The following is a 14035-nucleotide window of genomic DNA, read 5'->3' as shown; positions in this document are numbered from 1 at the left end:
GTTTAGAAAGCAATATCCTTATTTATTTGAAACACTTGAAGTAATACATCAAACACGACACAGTGTTTCATCACATCAAACACCGAGAAGAGAGTTGAAAATACGACGTGTAGTGGAGTATTTTTGACGAACTTCGAGGTTTTTGATATTGTGATGAAACACTGTGATGAGTGTTTGATATAACTTCTCAAACAAACTGATTTTCAAGGGGAAATTAAGGATGCAAAAACGAGGAATTTTTCATCAGATATCCAAACACGTCACGGTGCATGATTTCCTTTGTCTTTGGCTTTTGAATTATTAATGAGTTTGAGGAGGTCAGTTTGAGATCTTTGTTACGTTTGATCATGTTACAAGTCGTCCATGCATCAATCTCCTTGAGATACTCTTCGATTGACCATGACTTAGTGGCAGCCAACTGATAATAATCATTGTGTATTTTAATAAAGACTAAAGACATTCCTTTTTAAACAAGAAGCTGTAGACAGCTTGTTCTCCGGGCGCCTTTGCAAAAGGCGAAAGCGGGTGCATCATGGCAATGAGTGTTCACCTAGAAAGTATAAATTCACAAACAAGTAATTTTTGTTTTGTCTTGCTTGATAGCTTAATACTGATTCTCATATCGCTAATTTTAACCTCTAAAAGATACGTTGGGCATCCACGTCACTTATTTCGTGAACTGAGGAATGTAAAAATTATCTCTTGATAGAAGCATCTTCGCTTCCCAAGAAAGAGCGATGCGAACTGGTGTAGGTATAAAGATTCAAGGCTGATCTCAGGCCAATTCTGATTTTAATGATTCCCCCTGCTGGCCAATGCTAAAGACAATTTGACTATTCTTTTTTCAAACTCAACACTTTATTACAAAATACATAAATCATATGTGGGGAATTTGAATAACCAATTACCACACTGACTTGAAATTGTCATTTCAACATAAATAATTAAGGGAACTTCATTTAAAAAGAAAACGCAACAACTGTGATTTGCAAAAAGCAACATGTGAACTACATTTGATTGTTTGCATCACAGGAGAATACAATAAGCGATCTGGAAAGAACAAACTAATGGACAAAATTTAGACTGACTTCAGTTCTAAAATTGTTACATAGCATTTGTTGAGATTCTTTCAAATCCGAACGCGAAATGCATTTTCATCGCTTTTAAGACCTCCATGTCCTCTATTTCGGCGATGGATCATTCTTCAGGGAACTGCCTTTCCATTCCGAGTTCCAAAGAGATGTATCTTAATTGTAATGTCTTGGAACTTGAGGACCGATCCGGGAGAGGCTCAATTTTTGTGTTCCTAGCACGCGTAACAAACACGTGATATAGTGTAAACCTGTTAACCCAACTTTCGTAACCATGTGAACGTTGAAAATGCATGCACAGCTGACAAATGCCAAGATCAAGTGACAGAAGCCACTAAGAACAAGTTAATCATTTCTCTGTGCGTTTTTTGTCATATGTAGCCCTTTTAATGGATGGAAACGAATCCAAGAAAGCGCCAGAAAGGGCTCTCAGGTTCTTTCGTGACATTGAACGTAAAAATCTCGAGAACTGTATGAAGCTTCATCGTCGAAAGGAAAGACATGACATGCATACTAGCTTTTAATATATCGAGATTGGTTCATTTCGAACTCCAAAAACGTGTATTTTAATTAAGGGAGGAGAGAAACTTAACGAGCCGTGAGAGTACCCCATATTTGCTGAAAGTGTACAGCCCATTGAGGAAACGAAAGAACGACCGAGCGAGTAACATTTTCGTTCACCACGATAACTCGTTCATTGCGCATGCACAATTCACTAGTTAGAAGGAGACTCAGTAAGTTTCAACAGATCGCGGGCTCACAATCATCGCCCATTGCGAATGTGAACAACCACATGCACCACCGCGCCTTTACTATGCTCGTTAAAATCACTCTGTAGGCTGCAAATAAACCTACACTGGCGCATAAAATTTCCAACAAGAAATACGATGTTCCTATGACAAACAGATCTCACAATTGAAAACCTTTTGCGAACGTGGTTATATTATTTCGAAATTTTCTGCACTTTACGCCTGGAAACACTGCTTTACAAATTTAATCTGCTGTCAAAGCAAACTTATGAAAACTTTCTGATCACTGTCTCGTTGTTTCTCATGTTCTGTGTTAGAAGCTTAAGTATCTTGCGCAAGCTTCGGTGTTAAAGCCAGCCCACACTTGAGAAGTTCGTGCGTCAACGGAAGTGATAATTTTTACTCCATCTATACCCCTAACAGACGTCAAGATTTTATTTATAAACTTAAAACTTGCGAGTATCTTGTAGCACACTTTACAGGAATGTAAATACTCTTGAACATGTCATGCATAGGCACAACGAAACACGTTGAATAGGATAGTAAACTATACCGCGTGAAATTGCTCAACAATTATTCCACGAGCGCGCGTATGATGTATTATAATCATTTCATATCCAACAAGCGGGAGTGGAAAAATTGTTTCATTAAAAAACTATCAAAAAATATTGCTACATTACACAACGACATAATTAACAGTACCACAGGAAAGTATTGCTTAGTAGCTTTCATTTGAATAGTCACACTTCAGGATTTAACTCACAGATGCCAAAGTTAGAATCACCTTGTACAGCATAATAAACAGTACCACGGGAAAGTACTGCTCAGTAGCTTTCATATGAATGGTCACACTTTAGGATTTCATCCACAGACGGACAGAAAGAATCACCTGGCCAAGGAGAACAAATACCCCCACAGAGGGATAAACAACACACTGCTAGTGACCATAGGGTGTGCATTGTTAGAATTCTTGACCTTGATGACAAGAGTGAAGACTCATTAGCTTCTAAAAAAAAGAAGTACAACTGGGTCTGATTCTTCGGGCAAACATAAGTAGGAAGGTGCTTCATTTTCAGTTCAGCTTTTGCTACATGGTCACACTTCAGGATTTCATCAACAAACTCAAAATTGAGGATCCCCTTACCCAGAAGAACAAACAGCAGCACATTGCAGATAAGACAATGCCAGTTACGAAGTGGTGTGTATTGTAAGGACTCTTGACCTTGAAGATTAGAAAAAGAAGCGGAATTTGATTCTGCTGATATTTCAGTAAACAACACGCGCTCAACACCTGCTAGGGCTTAGTTATCTCTGCATGGAAATTCGAACTCTGGTTGAGAAGCTTAATCTACTGTTTTGACTGAATGTTTCAGGATAGAGTAATATTCGGCTAACCCTTATTTGAAAACTTGAAAAATGATACCAGGGAAACAGGAAATGTCCCATCTTGTCTTCCGCTTACATCGATTTAATCTTATGTCCACTATAGCAATTCTGACTGACTAGTTCGTAGACTTCAAATTCCGTCTTTTGCACTACCTCCTCACAATTTTGATCGAAGAAGCAAATTTACGAGGATTTTACTGTAGTTTTGATCAGAACTGTGACAAATTTGTATCTTTTTACCTTGCTGATAAATGGAACCACTTTAAAACATGACAGTCTCAAGTGAAGAACAACCCGTAACACAATAAGTTTATTTTTCACCGTGAAATTCATTTCCGTCCTAGCCGGCATCTGAAGCCACAGGAAACGTATTTATCGTTTCTGTACCGGCTTACTGGTGGATAGTAACAAACTGTACCATTTTTTTGTAGGTTTATGTCTTTTCGGCTTCGACTGAAGACGACTTGTGTTGGATGATTCCAATGGAAGGACCACAAATTACTTTTTCTGACCTTTAATTAATCCGTTTTGTAGCAACCCTCGTCCTTTACTGAGTAAAATCTGTAAAATATCAAACGATATATATTTTTCGATAAGGCTGGTTGTTTTGTCTGAGCCGGGAAGACGTCATTACCTTCACCGTACAGTTGCACTTTGCAATGATAAACTGAAGGTCTGGATGACCGTTTTTGAACATGAAACTTGCTGTCTTGTTCTTCCATGTTGTCTAGCTTAATTGTAAATTTTATGCTCACTAGCAATCCAGCCACCTGGCCAGCAAACCTTCTCATAGTCTTTTCACTTCTTTATTGCCTCAAGAGAGAACCCAAATTCGTTAATTTGCCCTATTCACGGCCACTTTTGTCTTTCTAAGGTTGCGCTCAATTGACCGTATTCCGGAATAAGAATAAGTAGAATTGCTGTTAGATTTCTCTTTGTAAGTAAATTTGGGAAGCCCTTACTGCAAAATTTCGTTGATACACGATAATTTCAGAGCCATTTTGCACTCCAACAATTCCAAAAATCTCTGATGAGGGATTTCTTGTTATCGAACAACAATCGAACGCAACCTTGGTAAAATCTGTGAAATATCAAACAGCTTATAGTTCATCGAAAGAAGCTGTTATGAGTGTTGCTAACCCTGCTGGCTTACTCACAGTTCAATTTCAGGAACTAAGCCGAAAATATCAGTTGGTTCACCATTTTCGCGAAGTGGTGAACATATTTATTACATACCAACGGATTTTCCAAACAAGTTACTCAAATTTCGACGGGATTCTGTGGATAATTTTTACCTAATCGCGGTTCGTGAAAAAAATATAGGGGAGACCATGTCTTCTGCCGAGCGGAAAACGTTCTTGGTAGGCGTACAATTACTTTTTTCAATTGTAAGGGGATTCTCAAAAGCTGCATTGTTTCGAAACATAAGAAAGTGTTCAAGGAATTTAGCATCGTATCAGCGAAATTCTTCATTGTACCTCAAAGTCAGTGAAAAATGAGGGAGTTTTTTCGGACATTAGGTTTACGAATGAGTTTGCTTGTTGTCAAGGGTAATGGCGTTTCAAAACATTACGAAGAAATGATTTCCGTCCTTTCATCGCTGGCTTTATTGCCAAGGGTTTATTTTGGACAGTTTTCGAACTTATTGATAATTCATGAAGAGAAAACAAAGGAAATTTCTACCGTAAAGGAGGTTTGGAACTGCGTGATCTTAATTATCATAAAATTTGATGAACTTTTGCTCTGAATTGCTCAAGAATTTGCAATGGTCTAAGAAGCTATATCAAACACTCGAAAGTGTTTCATTCGATTTCGAAACACCTTGAAGTTTATTAAAAAAAAAACTCGGCTGCGTCTCGTTTTTTCAACCCATTTCTTTGTGTTTGGAAATCGGATGAAACACTTTCCTCGCGTTTTAGATATAGTACTGAAACTAGTTTGTCAGGGTTCAGTGAAAAGTAAGGAATTTTTTTATCCAGATGAGTGTTACATATGATGCGATTGAAACGCGCCATTTCAGTGAAGCGTAAGGTGTATCAACTAAACTGTTTCATCGAAAAGTTCGGCTGTAAGAACAGCTAGTCATCCTCAATTTACGTCTCCCGCAATGATTATACTCACCGACTTATCCAGGACGAGAAAATAACAATTAAAATTAAACCCGAGCACACTCCCACCTTCTCCATCTATAAATTAAGGACGCGAAGTAAAGAGCGAGGGTTTTTGTCAACCAGATGGTGACCGTTTCGTTAACAGAATCGAATCTAAGGATTAGGCTTTGAACCAACTCGCCAGAGGAAGGTTTACGTGTCAAAAATTAAAGAGACAACGCGTTCGCATTTGTTCTAAATCGTTTATTATCACTTCACGGTAAAAGGTTTACATTCAAAACATGTAAGCGCTCATAGGTTAAAAATCAGACCCCATGAACATGAGCAATAGCATAAATAAAAAAATCTCTCTCCTGGGAGAGTGTCTCTTGTCCTTGAAGCATGCGGTGGCCAGTTTGTTTGAGCCACAATCACTATCCTGTTCTGTATGCTTGAAAAATAGCACTGATCAGTATCTGATTCTCCACTCGGCTTCAATGAAAGTTCCAATTGATGTCATTTACATAAGTTAAATATTCATAGATTAATATTTAATGTTTAACATTTTGTCTGATTGTATCGACTCACTGTTCATATTACACATCTCGTTTCGTATAATCGCCTCTTTAAGTATCTCCAATCCAGTATAAAACAACTCTTGCGATGCCAAGGAGTATCAAGAACTCGTTGAAACCGCACACGCTTTGCACCATGAAAGGGGTCCTTTGTTTGTTAGACGCGACGGTGATCGATTAGCTCCATTTCCATGACGATGTTCTTGAGAAAAGCTCTTGCTTTTTTCTTCAATTCGTTTTTGTGGCATCTAGATCTAGTGTTAATCCTCTTGCCCTTTCTCAGAATTTTACAAGCGCTTTCGACTTCTGTGACTGCTCCCAAGGCGAAGATTGTCAGGATGGCGACCAGAAAGACAAATGACTTCATCATCTTGGTGAACGCCCCGTACGTAGTTTCTCCTTGTCTATCCGCTGGATTCGAAATCAAAAAGCTTTTTGATGGTTGCCAGAATTGAGCCCAAATTTATGCGCTGTTTACAGCTGCATGTCAGTTGTTTTCTTTCCTCGGTTTTTGGCTTCAGCTGCCGTTGTTATAAATGAGGCAGGTGTGTTGTTCCTTTCCTGGTTGCACTTTAAACGAAACACATTTGTGGTTAATGCACGAAATGACGAATACAACGAAAATAACAACAGAAACATAAACAATAACAACGTTTTTGGATACAGTACAACTATTTTGTTTACAGACAATTTTGTTTAAAGCAAAGCCGCCAAAAAAAATGCTAAAAATACCTTATTAAGTTATGAATGTTGGATTAATGCTCCCAACTCATGAAATCAGACACAACAACAAATTATGTGGGAAAAAGGGGTAGGGGAATGAAGTGCTCGAATTGCTCTATAAATGTTCATACAGGTCGAGTTGCTAGGCAACGAGAGTGTTAAGCCTGTTGTGCGGTCCTAATCCCCAAGCTATTGAGAGGTCCTTATCCTCTCTACGGAATCCAAATTCAGTGAGGTCCTAATCCTCTGTAAGGTCCAATTACCAGGCCACTGAGAGGTCCTTATGCTCTCACGGGGTCCTAATCCCCAGGCCATTTAGACGTCCTAATCCTCTTGAAAACTTAGCATGATCTCATTGTTACCATAGTAACAGCTATTTGGGGTCCCATTCTACCAAGACAGCTGGCCATTTGAGTCTATGGGGCAAAGGGCGACCTGTATGGAGCACTGCATCCCAACCCAAATTTATTGAATAACAAATGCCGTCTTGCGGAAAAACAATCATAACCTGACAAAGTATAAATTAGGAAAATGAACCTAGTGCCCTAGCTTCATCGTTAAGGGACTCGGGCCAACTAGCAGTAGGCAGGCCAGTTGGCTATTCACAAGCGTGGCCGAGGAGTTGAACTCGGGGCTACCGAGAAGCAACTCCAGTTAGCGATCGAAGTAGGACTTGAACTCAGGACCTTCGGATTCCAAGTCCTACGCTCTTACCCGCTCGGCTTCGCTGCCTCCCTTGATTGATTCATTGATTGAATAGGTGCCTTCGGATCAGAGTGCGAGTGCAACTTTCAAATTTCAAATCAGCCACATCCCTAGAACTCTTGCTCCTTTCCGTTGTTTGCCAGCAAACTAGGTTTGAAAAGGCTTTCTCGAACTCAATCTCGTATTCGTAATCAAATCTGAAAGTCGCTACTCATTGATGGAACGAACGAAAGGAATCAATGAATGAATGGGAGGATGGAGGGAGGGAGGGAGGGGTGATTTTTTACTACTAATTCTGCGTGCTGGATTTCGCTGAAATTTTTCCTTAGGTTCTCTTCGAGCCGAGTTTGTATTCTCTTTTAATTTCTCTAGAGTTTGCTGTTGTGCTACGTTGTTGTTGCATGGTTGCCAGTTTGTCGTGTAAAATGCATTCGTACATACATATACTTTAGGGAACTTAAGCAACGACGGCGTCAACGGCAACGAAAACGTCACCTGAAAATATATCTTTATTTTATTTGTGCTACTTCGCGATTATTTCAACTCGTTCAACTTTTACAACTTTTACATCCAGGAACCAAATTGGTAGGAATGGCGCTGAAGTTAAAAAAGAAAATGAAAAATTCACCATCGTGCGTTGACGTTCTCCACAAAACCTTAAATGTGGTCATTTCACGGTGTTGTTTTGCAGAGGACGGCAAAGAAATGTACCAAAATGTAAAACGCACGTGCAGAGCAATTGTTTTTGCTCATTAAACCTAGTGTTTTGCGCCGTTGTCGTTGCCGTCGCTGTCGTCGTTGCTTAAGCTCCCTTTTATTTAATCTCGAATGTATAGCGTAGTCCATTGGCTAATATCTTCGAGGGAAAAAAGTTACACTGAAATCACGTTTTTCATTTTAGCTATATAACATGTGACAAACTAGGGCATCGACTTTCAGTGTTCAACCGAATTTATCACATGCTGGATAAGAGAAGTCCAATGGCATACTTAAATGGCCTTGTCCTACCACATCTGGATTATGCTGATGTTGTCTGGGGAGACCAGCCAGGTCTTATAACAGAGATGAAACAATTGCAGTCTTTTCAAAATCGCTTTGCAAAAAAGATTGTGGGTTCCATTACACGCTAGGCGTACCGGCCATCGATGTTATTTTGTGCAAGATGCATTGAAGGGAAATGTCCCCGAACATCTTGGTGTGTTCAATTCTACAATGAGCCAACGGCATGGTTATAATACTCGAAATGGTTACATGCCCAAAATCAGCAGGCCAATAACGGAATGGGGTAGAAACAAAACATATTATAACGCAATTACTACCAAGCGAGCTCAAGAGACTGATGCCGAAAACGATTTTTAAACGGAAATTGAAACAGTTTTTATTCAACCATTTTAAACTGTAGTTTTTATCTTAATTTTTATTTTTGAACTATTTTAATCACGAACTACTCAGTTTTATATTTTATAAAACAATTAACTTCAGTTAGTATCTTTAACTGAACCTTAGTTGTGTCCCAGTTTTTTTTTTGTATGTTAGTTTTATTTTGATGTATTTTTAACCTTTATTTTGAGGACCCTCCTGGAAACCACCGTCAGATGTTGGAGGCCTCCTCTTAAAATATATATTTTTTATTTTTATTTTTTATTTTTACTTTTTTTATTTAACAATTATTTCATGAGCGCGTATGAAATGATAGATTGCCAACGAGGCTAGCGCCGAGTTGGCTACAGTCATTGATACCCAATAAGTACGAGAACTATTTTTTGTTATAATTAAAAACAGCCAAGCTGCCAAAGTAAGCAAGCAAGCAAGCAAGCAAGCAAATAGCGCCTAAAAATCGTAAGAAAGTGACGAAAAAATATTTTGCAGGAAGACTTAATGACCCGCTATTTCTCAGGCATAGTATATTGGCTGATATCACATGGCCGCTAGGCTAATCAGAATACTATAATTGCGTTATCCAATGATCCAGTTTTTAATAAATAGCATTAACATTTATTCTTTTCTTGGTATCATTCATCGCGCTTTAATACATTCAGTTGGTCTTTTATTTTTTTAATTCTATTCCTGGCAGCACATTTGGCCACATATTTGTTTATAAATGCTGTCCGTCTGGCCGCAGCGAATAGTTTTTGTTGGCTTTGCCCCAACAACAATATCAACAACTACAAGTCAGGTTTGAATCCATCGCATATTTCTCTTGCACGCCATTTGTTGTTGATTTTACCGTGATCACAGCGAATGGTATCGATTGCGATTTCTTGGTAATAACAGGGGCAGTGTCACCTATTTTTAGTGTCACTGTTCTGCGGCATTTTGTAATAATGTGCGCTTTGTGTAATTTTTGTAAAAAATCTAACCTACGCATTTTGTAGTAAGAGCTGCAGCATTTTGTAATATTTGTAAGTATGCGCAAATTGTTATAACTTCTGATGCAAATTGTAATGTGGTGTCAAGTTTTAAAAGATTGCTTTATGAGAAGTTAATTTGCGTGACATCTCCTCTTTCTCCTCCTCCTCCTCCTCCTCCTCCTCATCATCATCATCATCATCAAAAATTATTCTTCAAGGTTTTCCGAAACTTGCAAAAGAATACGTGGCATTAACTGTACGAACATTTTTTTTAAATGATAGAATGAATTTTAAATATAATTTCATAGTTACTAACAATCAACATTCTTGAAGATCAGCGGTGTCGATTACCACAATTACAATATTTGAAATAACTTATTACAATTTGCGTATACTTACAAATATTACAAAATGCGTAGGTTCGATTTATTAAAAAATGCTGCAGCCTTATTACACAATGCGCACATTATTACAAAATTCCGTAATCGTTATTACAAAACGCGTAACTTATTGCAAAATGCGTCGTTATTACAAAATGCCTCAGAACAGTCACTTTGAATAACCAAAACAACATATTTGTATGGATGTAAACGTCAAAATAATGGTTCGCTTCTTTCAACAATAACCTTGCTAGTGCACAGAAACTAGTATTATTCAGCTTTGGTTTCGGATGGCTAGAATGGAAATGGATTGCAACTGAAAAACCTGGCCAATTTTTTCAAGTTCCTTCTGAGTATTTTGGAAAAAATTGCTTACAACTGATTATAGTCTATTCCTCCTCGGAGAAATCATTTCATATTTTCCTTCCGGTGTTCCAAGAGTATTTTTATGTTAGAAACAAGGTTCTTAGTCAAATATTGAGCAATTTTTACCAAAATAAAGCAAAATCTCCGTGACAGGAAATAACACAATGACCACCGCCCAGCGACAACAACAAAATGAAGAAGCTGTTAACAGCTTAAACTCGGGCCATATTTGACTGCGTGGTGCGTAAGCCTACGATCTTTTAGGAGTGATAACCCCCAGCGTCGCTATCGCCCCATAATCGATAGATACAGAGATATAGTGAGGCAATAAGTAACCACCAGATAAAATTGCATTACTTGCAGTCAGAATGAAATACAGGGGAAAACACTTGTTAAGTAGAATGTCTTGTGTTTGATACGGATACTCCCCGGGCTTTAATCCTTACGTGTTCACCTTTGATTTGGAGACGGAAACCATTTGTACATTGATTATCTTTCAATACTAACCGTGAGTCAGATATGTATGTGTGTGACGCCGGGTCTCTGACGCTATCAGATCGTAATTTCCGATATGATCTACAGTAACGTTATGCATCACGCGTACGTACGTTATCCTCGCACGTTTTTCAATGTTCCGTGTACCTGCCAACTCTCACGCGCACATTATGCGTGAGTCTCACACCTGCTGACTAAAGTCATCGATCTCACGCATCTAGGACAATTTATCACGCCTGACTCACAAATCTGGACTAGTTGTTCTAAAAAAGACTTCATTTTATTTTTAGATTTGTTATGTATTATTTCTTTGCTCTTTATAACAACCGCAAAAGCTTTCAAATGTCTACAGTCCGTTCGAATCGTAAGTGTTCAAAAGTCGTCGGCTGATATGTTCGGACATTTTCGGCATCGTTCGGAAATCTTTGGAAAATCGTCGGAAATTTCCGGAAGTGGCTCGGACGATTTCGGAAATCCCGGTCTGATTACGAGACAAAAATCTCACGCGTTTGACTCAGAAAAAATTGGCAGGTATAGTTCCGCTGCTTACATTTATAAATGAAATACAGGGGAAAGCATTTGTTATTCACCTTTTATTTTTAGGGGAATACGTTCTATCACAGTTGTAGATTGAATGGCCAGAACTAGAGAGTAAAATGATCTGCAACGCATTGTGTGCTTATGTAATAAAACAGTCACGCAAGACAGTTTATACCTCGATCTGTCGCTTGTATGTTGCAGCTGACGATATAGATCGCTCTCTTCGCCACTCGACTTGCCATCATTGCCATCACCTTTTTGTTCTGACGACTCCAGAACCCTCTCTGCGCTAAGGGCAACCGTTCGCGAACGCTTCACACCCGACGCCATTTTGATTCGAAAGAACAGTGACTCGCAAAATACATCGGGGAAAGGGAGGGGGAGCGAGGGAAGCAAAAAAAATGAGGGAGTTCGGGGCCCTCCCCTCTCATTCCCCGATTCGCCGGCCACGCAGGCTACGTCGTGAAGGCTACATTTCAAGTGTTCTACGCTTTCTACCAAATCTTGTGGTGATCGCCGGCATTAGACTGGTATTGCATTAAAACGCAAACTTTTGCAAACGTTTTCCGTCATCACTGTTCAAGTCCGTGTATTTACAGGTCTGGACAGAAATGATTTAAAGTAGTCATTAAGAATTTCTGAGATACTTCCCTTTATGAATGCCAAAGTCTTATCGTTTTTAGTCATTTGTCTTGCATCCGCCATCTTGTTTGTGACACATCATTTGGTCATATACGAAATCTTATGCATTATCTCTTGGACAATCGCGACACACACAAAAATAAAAGGCAGGTTATGACTGCATGTGGCTACTGCTTTATTTTTGTAGAATATTGCAGTAAAAAAGCAATGTTGTATAAAATTCAGAGGGGTTAATGAACAGCTCTAGTCAGTGCCAAAATTGTGCAGCGTAATTTGATCGTGTTGTCATATGGGAGAATTTGGTATGCGCTGGAGGATTTCGGCTTTGTTTACACTTTAATACACAGGGGAAAGTAATGGATATGGCTTAGCTCTCCCATGGTTTACATAAGATCGCATGGTGAAGAAATTCGGTGAACCAAGACACACAGATAAACAGACAATAAGCTTTCTTAATTGACAAATTTATTCAGACAGACCTGTGTTCAATTCTGAAAAGCAAATTCGTTCAATTTTCGCCTCAAGTGAAGCTACGTTAAGGCGACTGATCCAAGTGAAATGCGAGTCTCTAAAGTACAGTGGCCTTTATAGGACATCAATATCATTTTTTTTGGTCAATTCAAATCTACAAAATTATACAACATATAAATATACGTTTCATATATTAACGTTCATTTATTCATCCTTCACGGGTATATTACGAACTCACAATATGACCAGCTCCCAGTTGGCTTGATAGCTCAGTTGGTAGAGCACTGCACCGGCATCGCAGAGGTCATGGGTTCGAATCCCGTTCAATCCTGAAAATTTTTCAGGCTTTCCTTTCGTAACTGCTTAAGTTGCGTACTAACTGCGAGGATCTTTCTTCTATTTGATCATTCATCCCCAGTTCAAAATATATGTTTCATATATTTACGTTTATTCTGATATTCGTTGTTGGAAATGGAAAGAACATTTTAGTGTACAATAAAATCCGCTATGACTATCACCTTTTTAAATTTTATTTTTTTGAATTTTTTTCGTCATGTATTTTCCGCCTTTGTCATAGAGGATGGATCAGAGAATATTAAATCTGCAGTGTATGTTAAAATGCTAAGGGTACCCATGAAATTCCTAGCTACCGAGCGTTAGATGATAAATCGATGAGAAATCGCTTATTAAATAATACACTTCGTAGTCTGGGGAACTGAATTACGTTTCTCAAAATGTAATAATAGATAAGTACAATGAAAGTATAAAAGACTATTATAATGAAGGAATTCTTAAATTGATCTGTTCTACATACAGGAGTATCAAAGTCTCATTCCTTAAGTGTCGCTGATGAACTGACCTTGGTGGTAAAAGACTAGCAAGCCTATGATCTTTATTATCTATAATGTCATTAAATAAATTTCTTGATAGTGTTTCTCGTCTGGCACATAGTGTCGTAATACCAGCTATTTCTAACGCATCTGTATACGTTAGATCAGCAAAAACTTTTCTCATGGCGCGTCTCGGCGCGTCTCTGGGTGCGCTCCATTTCATCCGAAGGTCAGTACGTGGGAAGGCCGAGTATTTTAGAACTGATCTTAGCCCTAGAGGGTCACAGCTTAAGTTAGACTTTGTTTAAATGACTGGCCCAGAAGGTTTCGTGATTAGAGGACCTGGGTTTAATTATAACCAGTCATGTGCTTAAAAAGGAAATCGAAGTTCGTTTGTTTGAAGCAATAGTATATGACGTCATGAAATCCAAAATGGCGGAATTCAGAAAAATGAGTGATGACAGAAGTATACATCTCCAACCATCTCCATACTGGCGCGCGCGCAGGATATTTGTACGGTCTCCGAAATGATCCCGAGCGCGAAACTGATCCCCAAATTGAACCCCGAAATGATCCCCAAGTAATTTTGGAATTGAATTTAAACAGGGCATCGACGATTGACCAAAAATAAACACGACTGA

This window comes from Pavona decussata, unplaced genomic scaffold, assembly GCF_977016875.1.
Source record: "Pavona decussata unplaced genomic scaffold, jaPavDecu1.1 SCAFFOLD_216, whole genome shotgun sequence".
NCBI classification, from domain to species: Eukaryota; Metazoa; Cnidaria; class Anthozoa; order Scleractinia; family Agariciidae; genus Pavona; species Pavona decussata.
The sequence above is the reverse complement of the archived record's forward strand: the minus strand, read 5'-3'. Positions refer to the sequence as shown.